Below are 11,341 nucleotides of genomic sequence, written 5' to 3'. Positions count from 1 at the left end.
CAGGTCAGCTAAATTATAATGCCTTGTCAGTAGTCATGTCCACCTATCCTGGAAAACTCTTATCATAAGACCATTTTTTACTTAGAAACAGACATAATGGTACCAGAAAGCCATAAAATAAACTAAAATGCTTCTCATAACCCTTACCCTAAATCCCTGCATATAGGATGTAAGCTATTAATAATCCCAAGTTTGTATGTCATGTACAACCAATAGAAAACCTGATGAAGTAATTAGGTGGGGCTGCCCTCTCTTCTTTGATCCTTTCCCCTTCTTGTGATTATAAAATGCTAAGCTCTGCTGGCCACCTTCTGATCGCATTTCTCAGGGTGACCTGACTATGTGTCTCTCTGGATACAGTCATCATATTATATTGGCTCAATAAATCCATGCTGTATGTTGGCCTCAGCTTCTTTTTAGGTCTACACAAATATATATATTTCCAATCAAAGAAATGGGGCTGTCTTCAAAGGTCATTAGAGGGTCAAGGCTTCTGTGAGGGTAGTCACTTTTTTCTTAGCCTGCTTGAGCTAAAATAGTGGAGGACAGTCACTTTTATGTCCCACAGCAGACTCTTTTGAGCAGATATTTTGATAGCTAGGGCAATAACAATGACATCCTTGTGAAATACTGAAACTGGGTCTTGTGAAGATTATGGGCCCTTAAGGACTCTGTATTATTAGTTTAACAAGGCACTGCTAGTCATAAATCTTCTGAAACTGGGGTTTGGTGATAATAACAGTATAGTTCACATACATTTCTTTTCCCCTTGAGTGGTCCCCAACCAGATTTCAAGTCATTTTAACTTTTATTTCACAAAACAAAATGTAGTTATTTTATTTGTAGATTACATATAGACACAAATGTATGTGTGGACATATTTATATATTTTACATAATTCTTTCAGGAAAACAGTATATAAAAAATCAAACTGGTAGACTGTCAAAAGCTCAGACTTGAGGGGTAGTTTCTGCTTACATCACAGAATCCCTTCCCCTCTTGCCCCAGTATTTTTTCTCCCCATTTCAGATACCTCTGTGTTCTCGGTTGTTGCTTGTTAATCTTCTGAAAGATTTTTAAAACAGCATTATTTCTTCTTGTTTTAAAGATATAAGACTCTTGCTAATTTATTTTGGCAGAAGGGAGAATACCAGAAGAGTCCTTCTGTAAGATAAAAAGACTTGGGAAATAGGGTGGTTCTAAGTAAAACATGTGATCTCGGAGAGACAACTGAAGAATAGGGTTAAACTTGGAAACTCACACCAATTCTAACTTATAGTAAGAGAGCCTTGACAGATAGCTCAGTTGGTTAGAGTGTGGCCTTGTAGCCCCAAGGTCTAAGGGTTCAGATCATGGTACAGGCCAACAGCCACACACACACACACACAAAGGAAATCTTGATTTACATTAAAGGAAGGAAAGGGTTCAGAAGAGTGATACTATGTGAGTGTGGAATATGTGAATTGTTAACAATTGTCTGAGACAGAATTTCCTCTTTTTGAGTCTAGTAGGAGTCTAGGAGGGCTCAGGAGTTCCTGTAGAATGGATTCTCCAGGGGTCTTGTTTTGGATTTTGGAGACACCTGTGAAAAAGTGGGCCGGTGACCCTGTGCTTGTAGTGTTGAATACAGGAGGGTGTAAGGATAACTGGAAACACAACTTGTTTCTGCTTGGGAGGGGAGACACTGATTTTGAAGGTGGTTTCCAAAGGTGAGGGTCATCTATTGCACCCCCGGTGCAGAAGAGGGCGCTCCGTGAGCTTTTCCCTAGTTCGCTTAGTTCAAAATTCGAATTAACATTTGTGGAACTGATCTTTCAAGTAAAGGTGATCATTTGCTGCACGTTTGAAAGAGAGCATTATTATATATATGCTTTACGCTTTGGAGTAACAACCTGTTTTTAATAATACGTGGGCTGCATTTTCAAATGTAGTTTTGCCAAATCTCATCTTTTCAGTCCTGCTCGTTCAGATTATGCGGATAGCGGCTCGTTGAACTGCGCCAGAAATCACAGTGACATACTAGCGATAAACCCTTGAAGGCAGGAGGTAGTTTAGGTTGTTTACCTTTCAATCTGTAGAGCGTCTTTACCTTTAAGTTTAATGAGTATTTCGATAGTATCACCAAGCATACTAGGAAAATAAGGCATTAAATGAGATCAGCAAAAGGGGTGGGGAATATGTAAATAAATCACAGTGGCTGCTGGTCATTCTTACCCTAGTCCTATATTTCCTAACACTTTGGTGATTTTGGGATATACAAAATATTATTGCATGGTTATTATAGTTTGGAAACTCTTCACTCCAGAAGTTAGGGGGTCTATAGACTACATGAAAAAAACAACACTATAGTTAGAGTGGTTTGAATCTGAGGATGATGTGCCTTTTAACTGTGTGAATTCATACTTACCTGGCAGGGGAGATACCATGATCATGAAGGTGGTTTTCCCAGGGCGAGGCTTATCCATTGCACTCCGGATGTGCTGACCCCTGCGATTTCCCCAAATGTGGGAAACTCGACTGCATAATTTGTGGTAGTGGGGGACTGCGTTCGCGCTTTCCCCTGGTTCTTAGAGTATAATGAAAGCTTTGTGTAGGTTTTGTTTGTGTTCATTGGTAGGGTTCTTAAGCAGTCTGTGTTATTATCAAGGAGCTTGGTTAGGTTTTTAGTTGTCTATGAAGTCATGTTGGTTTTTGTTTTTTAGGTACTGTAGACATATTTTCCGTGTATTCCCTTCTTTGTGGCTTTTTCCTGCAGTTTTTAAAGTTAGCGATTTAGCATTCTTTTTTTTCCCCTCTTTTTGTTTGTTTCTCTGGCTCTTTTGTGTTATTCTTCAATTTATTTTTTATTTTGGGTAGACTGTGCAGAGAGGTCCAAATCCTTTCCCTTGGTATTATAACACCACCCTCTAACCAGCCAGTCATGTTTTGTGTCTTTATAAGGACCCTTTGTTACATTAGGCCCACTGGTATAACTAGGTTAATCTGTTTATCTCAAATTCTTAATCGAGGGCTGGCCAGTTTGCTCACTTGGTTAGAGCATGGTGTTGTCCACTTGGGTCGAGGGTTCGGATCCCCATACCGGCCAGCTGCCACAACAAAAATCACATCTGCAAAATTCCTTTTGCCATAACGTAGAGTAACAGATTTACAGGTACCAGCGATCAGGATGTAGATATTTTCAGTGGGCTATTTTTCCTACCGCATATACAGAAGCCTCAGATTCGTCGGTAGCTTTTGACGTCACCAAGAGGGGCTTGGAGTATGTAGATGAGTGCAGTGTCTTCCGGTCTTGTTCACACTGTACGTATATTTCTTAGGATTTTGCAAATATTCTATTACGCAGAATGTTATTTTCTGGCTGTTACAATTTAGAAAAGTTCTTATGTTGTAAGCGATAGCTAGAGCTGGTGTGAAGGGAGTGACCCTACGTGTAGAGAATTTAGAATCTGAGGGTGAGATGCCAGGCAACATTATTTGCTCATACTTATCTGGCAGGGGAGATACCATGATCACGAAGGTGGTTTTCCCAGGGTGAGGCTTATGCATTGCACTCCGGGTGTGCTGACTCTTGCGTATTTCCCCAAATGCGGGAAACTTGACTGCATAATTTGTGGTAGTGGGGGACTGCGTTCCCGCTCTCCCCTGTGTAACTGTCCAATTATAGAAAGGATATTAAACAGTCAGTGCTTACCTTGTTTTTTCCTTGGTGGCTGTTGGGACTGGGAAGGTACTGATTAGGTTTTTTTTTTTTTTTTTTTTCTAAAAGATGACCAGTAAGGGGATCTCAACCCTTGACTTGGTGTTGTCAGCACCACGCTCACCTAGTGAGCTAACCGGCCATCCCTATGTGGGATCCGAACCTGTAGCCTTGGTGTTATCAGCACCACACTCTCCCGAGTGAGCCACGGGCCGGCCCCTGATTAGGTTTTTTGAGTACTGTTTCTGAGTATTTATTTAGTTTTTAACAGCTTTATATTTAAGGTTTTACCGAAATGGTAAGATGACGAAGTGAGATTTCTCTTAGGCTGTGTTTGTTCTTTTCTTTTCCAAAGTAATTTTGCTTTTTTGATACTTGAGATCTGATAGCTTTTATTTTTTATTAAAGTAACATGCATGTGATTTTGAAAGCGTCACACAGGTGTAGAAGAGTTTAGCATGAAATGTAATTTTTTTGTGTTGGTATTTAGCTGACATTCCTTACCTGGAATACCTTCTCTTCTTCAATCCTTCTATTATTTAGGAAGCAATTTTTAGTTCCTCACTTGGTTCCCTTAGTCATATACTTTTATTACTTGGTAACTCCTCACTTGGAAAGGTGAGGATATTAGCAAGGCTTTATCTGCACCCATAAAAAAATTAGTTAATGAATGATGTTGTAGATTATGTAGAGTGACAGAACGGCAGGGAGAAATGTAAATGGTAGGAAGATGTCATTTATTTACCGCTTATAAATAGTATTGTTTTTTTAGGGCCGGCTGTGGCTCACTTGGGAGAGAGTGGTGCTGATAACACCAAGGCTGCAGGTTTGGATCCCTATATGGGGATGGCCGGTTGGCTCAGTTGGAAGAGCATAATGCTGATCATGGTGATCCTCTTACCAGTCATCTTTAAAAATAAATAAATAAATAAATAAATAGTATTGTTTTTTAAATTTCATTTTCCAAGTGTTCTTGGTAGTATGAAGAAATACAATTCCTTTTCATGTTTAGATCTTGTTTCCTGCAACTTTGCTACGTTTGTTATGAATTTTAGTTATGAACTCTTTAAGAGTTTTTATTTTTTATGATAGATGCTTTAGAATTTTCTGTATAAACTGCCATATTACATTGTTTTAATTTAGGATCTTTAAGATGGAGAGCACCTCTTCTATGACAACCCCTTTGATAATTAGTAGAAAGACAAGATAAAAATAAGGATTTTATTACTTACAGGCCCTTGGGGTGTACAGCATGCCTCTGAAGGGCCAGGAGAACTGGGGGGACAGAGGAAGGAAGGGGGAACCCCTGGGCCAAAAATGCCTTTATCGGAATCCAGGACACTACCTAAGCAGGTTTCCTGTGGGGAGTTTTTTTTTTTTTTGTGGCTGGCTGGTTTGGAAATCCAAACCCTTATTCTTGGTGTTACAACACTGCATTCTAACCAGCTAAGCTAACTGGCCAGCCCCTGGGGGAAGTTCTAATTGGCGGGTTTTATTAAAGTAAGCAGTCATGAGCATCAGGAGGTCACACTGTTACTGAGAGATGGTCCCTGGGCCATTTCTGTGAAGTCCATGTGGGGTGTGTGTGGGTCAGTGGAGCCAGTCAACTAGGTTATATCTACCTATCCCATAGGGAAGTGGTTACCAAGAGGCCGTTGCATAAGACAGATGTCTGAATTGACCACATTGAAGAACTGGGAAGAGATGTAGAACTAGAAACTGTCAAGGGTGACTACCCGCTACCTCTGGTATAAGAAAGTTAAGCATATTCAAAATAAATGCTGAAGAATATAAAAACTCACTGCCTATGTGTGAATAAAGATGTTTTACTTCTTTTCAAACTATGGCTTTTATTTCTTTTCCTTGCCTTTATTGCACTTGCTAGAAAATCCAGTACAATGTTGAATAAAAGTGGTTAAAATAAACATGCTTGCTTTGTTCTTAATCTGGAGGAAAGGTATTCATTCGCTCTTTCACTATATTAGCTGTAGGGTTTTCATAGATGCTGTTTATCAAGCTACTCTTACTTTGCTAAGATGATCATAACTGGGTGTTGAACTTTAACTACTTTTTCTGCATCTTTTTCTTCTTAGTCTGTTGATATGTTGAATTAGACGGGTTAGTTTTCTGGTGTTAAACCAGTGCATTTCTGGGATAAATCCCACTGGATCAAGATGTATTACCTTTTTGTGTATTTCTGGGTGTGTGTGTGTGTGTGTGTGTGTGTGTGTGTGTGTGTGTGTGTGTCAAAGGGTGGATCAAGATGTATTACCTTTTTGTGTATTTCTGGGTGTGTGTGTGTGTGTGTGTCAAAGGGTGGATCAAGATGTATTACCTTTTTGTGTATTTCTGGGTGTGTGTGTGTGTGTGTGTGTGTGTGTGTGTGTGTCAAAGGGATCGAACCCTGGTGGTATTATCAGCACCATGTTCTAACTAACTGAGCTAATTGGCCAGCACTGTATGTTTGACTTTTTAAGAAACATTCAAACCAGTAATACAGGAGGTTCTCAGGTTCCCCACATCCTTGCTAGCATTTGTTATTGCCAGCATTTCTGAATTGTAGCCATTCTTGTGGATGTGTAATGACACATTGTGGTTTTAACTTGCATTTTTCAAAGTAGTTGACACTAGCATTTTTTCATGTGTTTATTGGTCATTCATGTATCTTCTTTTGTGAAATGTCTATTCAAATTTTTTTGTCTATTTTAAGTGGGTTGCTTGTCTTCTTATTACTGAGTAGGACTCTTTTCTCTGTATGTACAAAGTGAACTTTATCATCTCTCCTCCCTTGGCTAAGTAATTTGTGGGCCCAGTACAAAATGTTAATGAGAACTCATTAAAAAATTGATAATTTCAAGATGTCAGTAACAGAGTATTAAACCAAGTATGATGCACTTCTAAGTGCATGGCTCTTTGCAGGTCATATGCCCATGAAGCCAGCCCTGACCTCCATTTCCTTAACCGCATTTACATATTTCCATAGAGCTCTCTTTCCCTTTCTCTTGGTTAATCTCTGATAGCTTTGTTTTATCTCTTCTTCCAAACTATCTTTAGTACTATGTGCAGATTAATTTTTCTAGAAAGAATCTATGATTCCCTTGCACAAATACCTTCAAAAGAGTCTGTTGCTTTCCAACCAAAGCCTAAACTGGGTAGTCTGGCTACCTTCTCTATCACACCCTAATGGGTCCTTCACTGTCACACAAGTATGTTCATTTCTGAGCCAATTGTCTATGAACAGATAGCCCTTCTTCCCAGCTTTAAGACCAACATGTGCTCTCGAAATTGACACATTCTTCGTGGCCTACAGTGCCCATTTGCATGAGCAAATCCTGCCCTCCTTTTATTTTATTCCTTAACATTTATTTTAATTCACATAACTAGACTTCTTGGTAAATAAATAGCACATGTAAATATCCACCTAACCTTCCATCCAAATGCCAGTTATCCTTTTATTCTTTCCAGACCTTTTATTCTCCTTTCGTAAGCAGTATTATCCTGTCTTCCCACTCCTTAAGATTTGTCTCAGATGTCATTAGAGGCTGCTCTAATTCCTTCTGAAGAAGTAATCTCTTGTTTCTTTAGTGTAGCCAGGATCAGGAATGAGGCATTATGTGAGAAGCTGTGCCATCCTTGGGCAGGGGCCTCCTGCTTCAAGGAACGATCACAGGCTAGTGGAGTGATTAGGAGTACTGATTTGAGAAGAAGGGCAAGGAGAAGTCAGGGAAAGTTTCACAGAGGATTTTTCACTTGAATTTACCTTATTTTTTTTATAGCCTCTGGGTTCTTTGGAAGGAGGGACTGAATCTTACACATCCTTTATAGCTCCAACAACAGGAATGTAGCAGACACTTGTTGAGTGAGTGAGTGGATGAATGGATGAATGAATGGATGCAGTGGACCAGTCTGAGCCTTTTGAGGATTCATTCATCAAGTGGGATCAGGCTGGAGTCCACAAATACCATGTGACATTGAAAGTTAACCTTTCTAACCAGCCAGCCAGGAAAAAAAAAAAAAGGAAAAAAAAGCCTTTCTGTGCCTTTTTCCACACCTGTAAAGATGGAAACGATAGTAACTACCTCTTTACTTCCACTGTTTCACTTGACTGTGCTAAAAACAAAACAAAGAGAAACAAAACCAATAGTAGCTACCTCATAGGCTGGTTAAGAAGATTAAATTAGTTATTGTATGTAAAAGACTCTCAGCACAATGCCTGCCATATGGTAAGCACTATATGTGTTAGCTACTACTACCATCATTGTTAGTGTTTTTGTTATTATTATTACATGTGATTCACACTTGAAAGCTATGCATCACACTTCTTTTTTTTTTGGCAACTGGCCAGTGCTGGGATCTGAACCCATGACTTTGCTGTTACGAGGCTGTGCTCTAACCAACTGAACTAACTAGCTAGCCTCTTATGCATCATATTTCTATGCTTATAAAGTAAAATGTCTATAGCATTCTATCAGTTTGCAAAACAAAAAGAAACAGCGAGTTATCACAAGAACTAATAGGCTCTTCACAGGCTGTGTTCTTATTCCAAAGGAGAAAAGAAGGGTGGCTTCCAGACAATGGGAAGTACGAGATGTCATCCATGGAGGTAGATGACATATAGATGAAGAATTCTGGTGCAAAGAGGGAAAGGCTGTTTCTCCTACCCTTGTGTGTCTTGGGGAGTAGTTTGGGGAACTTTGAAACACTGCCAGTCTTTGTAAGAGTTTCAGAGTGTCTGGGTTAGTTTTATGTGACAATATGGAGCTTTTAGGTTAACATTTACATTAGGACTGTACCTAAATAGTGCTATGCACATCGGACTGTGAAGGCTGCAGGGAAGGCCATGGGCTAAAGCAACTCATACTTACCTAGCAGGGGAGATACCATGATTATGAAGGAGGTTTGCCCAGGGTGAGGCTCATTCATTGTGTTCTGAATGTGCTGACCCTGCAATGCAGGAAAACTTGACTGCCTAATTGTGGTTTTGGGGGACTGTGTTCATGCTCTCCCCTGTCATTTTTGTTTTGTTTTCTTTTTTTTTTTTTCTGACCAGTAAGGGGATCGCAACCCTCAGCACGGTATGGTCCGCACCATGCTCAGCCAGTGAGCGCACTGGCCATCCCTGTATAGGATCCGAACCCACGACCTCGGCGCCATGAGCGCCACACTCTCCCGAGTGAGCCACGAGGCTGGCCTTCATTTTTGTTTTCTAAAGGAGAGCTCAACTGTTCTTTTGGTGGCTTTGAGATGTTAGAAGTCTATATTGGGCTTTCATTTGTACTTGAAAATACTTGTCTTTATTGTTGAAGCACTAGGATTTTCATTTTAGGGTTGTTTTATAGTATAGTCCCTAAAAAGGCAGACTGGACACCCTGATCCCTAACCTGATTTTCCATGCAAAGGCTAGATCTTGGTTCTCTGGAATCTCTGCTTCCTGTGGTTTTCTCAAGTGAGGGAAATTGTACCACTGATTTGTGGTAATGGAGTGCTATCTGTATATGCTGTTTCTCATTTTATCTGTCCTGAGAATGGAGGTTTAAGGGTTTTCTGAGTGGTTTGTTGTTTTCTAGGTTAATTTGAAGTCTGGATTCTGGAGGGCGTTGAAATGACTTACTTTTAAGATGGTGCTGTCTTTGTTTTAAAAATCAAATGTGTTGGGCTGAGCCCGTGGCGCACTCGGTAGCGTGCTGCGCTAGCAGCGCGGCGACGCTCCCGCCACCGCAGGTTCAGATCCTATATAAGGATGAGCGGTGCACTCCCTGGCTGAGCGCCGGTCACGGAAAAAAAATAAAAATAAAAATCAAATGTGCTACCATTTTAAAGGGGTTATGTTGCTGGGAGAAGTCAGTCCAGGAACAGTTATTTTGGGAAGTGGGTATAAATAGGAATGGGAGGGATAGAGTAGGCAAGGTAGGGTGGTTACTGTGAAGTTTACATATTAAAATTACAGATCATTCACATGTGGCCGTGAAGAAATCACAAAATTGCTTCCCAGTTTGAGTCTCATTCACTGACCCTTCCAAATGGGTTTGTGGTGTAGAAGCTTGTATTTATGCTCTCTTTTGGTTCCAGTTTATTGAAAGTTTAGTCTAGAAGATGCTCTGCTATTCCCACCCCCAACAGTATTTCGTTGCCAGTAACTTTGGAATTTGTTTGGAGTCTTCTGTTGGCTGTTTATATTGGAGATGTGGCAGGCAAGCCATTTAGTTAACCAGCAGCCCAGAATTAGGAGCATGCTATTTTGAGTATTGTTCTTAGACCTCTAAGGAGATCTAAGGAGAGACAAAAAAGTGGGAGGCGAAGATTTAGAAATGAGCTATGGAGAGAGCCTAGTTGAATAGTTGAATTAACTCCATAGTTGGTGCTATAGATTGGATGCCCCCCAAAACTCAACGAGACTTAATCCCCACTGTAATTGTTGAGGGTCGGATATTCTATCATGGTAATTGAAAGTGGGGGGGGGGCTTGAAGAGGTGATTAGATTGTAGGACCAATATGAATGGATGTGGTCAATGAATGAATAAATGAGAGTATTCTCAAGCCCATTATAAAATGGTGGTCAGGGGTGTGGTTCTGAGGGCTTTAAAAGGAAAGCGCCTGAGGAGCTGTCTCTCTCTCTCTGCCATTTCTGCCATGTGAGACCCCTAGGTCACTGTCGCCTCACCAAGGAAGACCCTCACCAGATGTTTTCCCTGGACTTTTTGGACTTCCCAGCCTCTGAAAATGTAAGCAATAAATTTCATTTTCTTACAAATTACCCAGTTCCATGTATTTTGCTATAAGCAACAGAAATGGACTAATACAGTTGGCATCAGGAAGGTGGATACATTTTTTGAAGGAAGAGCTTCCACGTTGAGAAAAACAACGGTTCAAGGTCTGGACTTTGAAGAATTTCCCCAGTTAGAAGACCAGAGGAGAAAGGACACCCTTGAAAGAAACTGGGAAAAGAGCAGAGATGAGCAGCATAGGGGCCGGCCCATGGCTCACTTGGGAGAGTGTGGTGCTGATAACACCAAGGCTGCGGGTTCAGATCCCTGTATAGGGATGGCCAGTTAGCTCACTTGGGAGACCATGGTGCTGACAATACCAAGTCAAGGGTTAAGATCCCCTTACCGGTCATCTTTTTTTTTTTTTTTTTAAAAAAAAAAAGGAGATGAGCAGTGTAGTCAGGCATACCAAGAAGAGGTCACTGCTGTTGTGCTGAGGGATTGCTGAGAATGTGCACTTTCATAATCAGTGACCATTAGTGACTTTTGAAAAATGCAGTCATTTTCTGCATTTGGTAGAGTAGGGGGAAATGGTGAGAAAACAAGCATAATACGTGTTGATCACAACATTAGTAATGTCTGATTAATAGGTGAAGATGAAAGTGCTGAGTTTGAGGCTGAAGATGAAACAGGTTTAGTTAGGAACCACCAGTTACTATTTTTATGACCCACTCTGCCTTTTAAGCAATCAGTACATCTTGCAAGCTTCCCATTGTCCCTGGGCTTGAGAATACCTTCATTTATTCGTTGACCACCTTACATTGAAAGGGTTCTAAGCCTTTGTTCTCATAGGTTCCCTGGTGCCAGAGAGACTAATTGTTCTGGAGGATTCTCTAGTTTTGCTCTAAGATTAATGTCCCCAGTCCTTCTAACCTGCTGG

The 11,341-nt window shown here is 40.5% G+C and overlaps 2 non-coding genes and 1 pseudogene across 2 annotated transcripts; all 3 read left to right on the top strand.

Moving 5' to 3' along the window:
- Positions 1–2,399: 2,399 nt before the first annotated feature.
- LOC134389884 (U1 spliceosomal RNA) lies at positions 2,400–2,563 on the top strand. The gene has a single exon (XR_010024836.1). It is a non-coding gene; the product is annotated as a U1 spliceosomal RNA (small nuclear RNA).
- A 917-nt stretch (positions 2,564–3,480) lies between these two features.
- Positions 3,481–3,645, top strand: LOC134389886 (U1 spliceosomal RNA). Its single transcript, XR_010024838.1, has one exon. It is a non-coding gene; the product is annotated as a U1 spliceosomal RNA (small nuclear RNA).
- A 4,909-nt stretch (positions 3,646–8,554) lies between these two features.
- LOC134389890 (U1 spliceosomal RNA) lies at positions 8,555–8,707 on the top strand (annotated as a pseudogene).
- Positions 8,708–11,341: the final 2,634 nt, after the last annotated feature.

The sequence above is a fragment of the Cynocephalus volans genome, chromosome 10, assembly GCF_027409185.1.
Source record: "Cynocephalus volans isolate mCynVol1 chromosome 10, mCynVol1.pri, whole genome shotgun sequence".
In the NCBI taxonomy this organism is placed as follows: Eukaryota; Metazoa; Chordata; class Mammalia; order Dermoptera; family Cynocephalidae; genus Cynocephalus; species Cynocephalus volans.
This window is presented reverse-complemented; position numbering and strand designations above follow the sequence as displayed.